This window comes from Episyrphus balteatus, chromosome 2, assembly GCF_945859705.1.
Source record: "Episyrphus balteatus chromosome 2, idEpiBalt1.1, whole genome shotgun sequence".
In the NCBI taxonomy this organism is placed as follows: Eukaryota; Metazoa; Arthropoda; class Insecta; order Diptera; family Syrphidae; genus Episyrphus; species Episyrphus balteatus.
The window spans coordinates 87,996,373-88,000,819 of record NC_079135.1 but is presented as its reverse complement, the minus strand read 5'-3'; the positions used below and the strand labels follow the sequence as shown (position 1 = coordinate 88,000,819).

General features: G+C 29.6%; 1 long non-coding RNA gene across 1 annotated transcript; it reads right to left on the bottom strand.

The window, feature by feature from the left end:
• Positions 1-1,027: 1,027 nt before the first annotated feature.
• LOC129911581 (uncharacterized) lies at positions 1,028-2,504 on the bottom strand. The gene is made up of 3 exons (XR_008771671.1): positions 2,324-2,504; positions 2,168-2,263; positions 1,028-2,094 (listed from the first exon to the last, which is right to left on the bottom strand). It is a non-coding gene; the product is annotated as an uncharacterized LOC129911581 (long non-coding RNA).
• Between the last annotated feature and the right edge of the window lie 1,943 nt (positions 2,505-4,447).

Genomic DNA, 4,447 nt, shown 5'->3' with positions numbered 1-4,447 from the left:
TATTTAACTCGCAAAGCAAAAAAATGTGACAGTAATTGATTAAATTTTGAAAAGTATATAGCATTTAAGTTTGCATGTTACTTTTTTTTTTTCAAGATATGGGACATTTTAATTAGGGGGGCCATTTGAGGCCACATATCTGAATATTTAAGCAAGAAGGTTAATATGCAAATAAAACAAGCTCTCAATTAAAGAATGAAAGGTGTCTCCAGTAACCCAGAAAAAAAAATCCTATTTTTGTTGCGTTTTTAGGCTGTTCTGAAATGCCCGCATTTTTCTAAAAGCTCACGAAGTGTCTCTGTGTCGGACCAAAACTGATATTAACGAGTTCTAAAATTTCCAACAAAATTAGGCAAATTTACGTTTTGATGTGAAATTCTAAAACATATGGGGTCAACCTAATATTGAGCATAATTTTTTTTTTTTTTTCTTTGGTTCAGGACTTGTAAAAAGTCAAGTGTACATAAAAACATTGATAATACAACCAATAACTATTGGTAGCTTTTAGGGAACTTTGCTTTGAATTTTGAAATTGAATGTTAACATTCTTAAACCCAATTAAATTAAAATTCGAAATTTTAAAATTCATATGCGATTTGATATTTTTTTTTTATAATGGAGAGTGAATAAATTGGGCCTTAAACAAGTTTTAAAGTGTGTGTATTTTTAACTTTAAGTCCTTGAATGTATTATAATTTATTTCAAAACCAATTAATATCAGGGCTTCTTTAAGATAAACCGATATACACTACACACACATCTCCCTCTTGTCTTCTCTTCCACTTGTACCTACCTTTTTGTGTCACCATGAGAACCATTCAAAATGACATATCAGAGCAGAGGACTCACTCACCCTTTTTTAAACAAAATTGAAATTTGATGTCATGATATAGTTACATATACTCGCATATATACAAAAATGTATGCACGCATACCTACACTTTATATGACTGTGACTACAAGATATCCTTGACAGCCCAATTCTCAATTTCCGATTGTCATGTGAAGCACGGCAAAGGGATGATTTAACTTTCTGGGGTACATATATATCTTGATATTATTCTAAATTCCTGTCGATTCCAGAATAAAAAAAAAATAAATAAAAAACATTCAATTGTACGATTTTGAAATTTCTGCAGAAATAAGAAACAACACAAGTAATAGCGTGTGCACCTACTCTCGTACCTCACTGAGTCGTCGTTTTTGTTCAGTTTTCTTATTAAAATTCCAATATAAATATTTTTTTTTTATTGTCTCTTGAATCATATCTTGACATTAGAATATGAATATGTTCGCATATAGAGATGTTTCTTCCATATATCCTCAATCATCCTTGAGAAATAATGTTTTCCAGAAGAACACGTCGTCATCCTTTGAAGGAATTCGCTTGGTTCTATATAGGAATATTGTGTGCGTTGCCTTGCAACGATTTAATATGTAGCAGCTTATCCCTTCTCTGTTATCTATATTTTTTTTGTATGTTGCCTCCTCATGTTTTTCTTATTCTTATATTTTTTTTTTAGTTTTTAGGTAACCTTACTTTTTTGCAATTTGAATACTTTTTTAGATAACGGATTGCGAAAAGCTTATAAGTATGGAGGATTTATGGAGAAAATCCTTTTTTGTGATTCCATTGTAATTTTGATAGATATTAGATTTGTGAATTTTCCATTTTCAAATAATATGCAATATTTTTTGTATTTGCAAATTGAAAAGCGAGTATAAGACAATTCTTGGATCAGTAAAAAATTGTTTCCCAGTAAACGAAAAGTATTGGAAGATTTGTTTAGGTATAAAGATTGACATTTTCTTGTATAAACTTTTTCGGAAAAGGAAAATATCTTCTATACAATATTGAATTGGATTGCTAACAGCCATAGAACCTTAGAACTATAACAAATAAAAGCTTTTTTGCCCAATTTTGCTGTTTTCCGTTTGAACTTTACCGAGTTAAGAAACATTTGACAGATTTTTCGGGGTTTTCTTGAATTTAATTGACATTTTTCCTGATTTTTGACTAACATTTTCCTAAAGGACTTGTTTTTAATGAATTATTCCTTAAAAATCATTTTCTAACATAAAATTTCTTCAAACCTAAAAAAAATATCAAAATATTTTTTCCATTATACCTTCCTAAGAGGTCAAAGTTCAAAAAAATTCTTAATACCAAAGGGTCAGTGTAAACGCCTTATTTTAAAAAGTGTCCATAGCACACGTTTCCAATTAACATCTTGTATGCCGTCGTCAGTCTTCTGTTGCTAAACTAGTTTTATAAATTTATAATGCTCATCAGAAAATATGTTGATTTACCAGCACAACTTACCTACAAGCGGTCAGCGAGTGGTCAAATAAAATTGATTTATGTACTGGAAGAAAATCGAAAGGAGGTATGATTATACACAAAAATCTACTCTTTTTGTTGAATATGTCATTTTGGTTATTTTAAAGTAAAAATATTAGAGGGTTGACAAAATTGATAATAGATTGTTGGCACGGGGAGAAAAATCCGGATTTTTCTAATAAAAAAAAAATAATAAATATACCTAAGGGTTGAAAAACCAAAGTCAAATTTTGTAAAATATTTATGAATATGTAGTAGTAAAGATATGTATATTATGTATATTTTGAAATTATACTTATGCATAATATATCAGAGGTTTATTAAATCAAATAATGCCAATGTTGTATTTTTTAAATTTCAAGTGATTTATTTAATAACGATAGAACACGTTTAAAAATAGTAATTTTTTTTACAAAAGTAAAATGCACGACTAGGTCGCCCGTACTTGCTCTAATGGTTAAAGTTGCTTAAAATGTCAAAGCTTTTTATAATAAGAAAATAATAATAGTTAAAGTTTAATTTAATCATTAATTTTAAAATACATATATGAAAAAATTTAAAAGTTTTTTTTTTTTTTTTTTAAGTACAAAAAAAACTTTTTATATTTATTTCCAAATAATGTTTATAGCCCAGGGAAATTAGTAATTTAAATCGCATTTTTCGCGGGACAAAATTTTTTTCATGGAATGTGTTCGGGTGGTTGTCCTTATCATAAAAGTCAATTTGTTGGGAAAATTGGAGGTTGGGAACAGCCGCCATCTTGGAAAAGAGATTGGTAGCGTTTTTATTGAATAGCTCCATTGTTATTCATTTTAACAGAAAATGACAAAGGTAGGACTTATTAACAATAAAATTATCTAAACAATGATATACAAAACAATTCCGTGAGTTGATTAAATAAAATTTTATAGTTGGTCAAAGTGCGGGTTTGTATCGCAAGGTTGGGACAAAATGACATTTTTTCATATATCTGACGAACTTTTGATTTGTTTGGATAATTCTTCAAGAATGAATTATAGTACTTATAATTACCTATAAAATGAGCCCACAATTGTTATTGTAACCATCGTATTGTAGAAGTAATCTAACTCCGAAACTCTCCATGTACTAGTCAAAAGTGAGAAAAAAGCTAGTTTTTTGCTAGTAGGCCGAGAAAATTTTGGGAGTAGAGGTATAACCAAAATATAAGTACGCAGTTTTGCTGCCATACTCGTGTTAATGTCGATTTCAAAGGTCTGACAACTCTAATTTTGGGCTTTATACGGTTTTTGGGGGGTTAAATAACGTAAGTTTTCCAGCTAACGTGAATGGGCTAAATTTATACTATTTGAAATTATAAATATAAAAGCTGATGCTCTATTATTTTTCCTAAATCTGGACACCTTAATCTCGGCTATGGGGTTAATAGAACTCACGATATAAGCTTTTTTAACTAACCATATCAGGCTTTTCAATTCAAATAAACAAACAAAAATCGAAACAAAAAAGCCTCTAAAATATAATCGTATAAACGGCTTATATCTTGAGTTCTATTGGTCACATCCTCAAGATTGGGGTGTCTAGATTTAGGAAAAATAATAGGGAATCAGCTTGTATATTTATAATTTCAAATAGTATAAATTTAGCCCATTCACGTTAACTGGAAAACTTACGTTATTTAACCCCCCAAAACCCGTATAAAGCCCAAAATTAGAGTTGTCAGACCTTTGAAATCGACATTAACACGAGTATGGCAGCAAAACTGCGTACTTATATTTTGGTTATACCTCTACTCCCAAAATTTTCTCGGCCTACTAGCAAAAAACTAGCTTTTTTCTCACTTTTGACTAGTACATGGAGAGTTTCGGAGTTAGATTACTTCTACAATACGATGGTGACAATAACGATTGTGGGCTCATTTTATAGGTAATTATAAGTACTATAATTCATTCTTGAAGAATTATCCAAACAAATCAAAAGTTCGTCAGATATATGAAAAAATGTCATTTTGTCCCAACCTTGCGATACAAACCCGCACTTTGACCAACTATAAAATTTTATTTAATCAACTCACGGAATTGTTTTGTATATCATTGTTTAGATAATTTTATTGTTAATAAGTCCTAC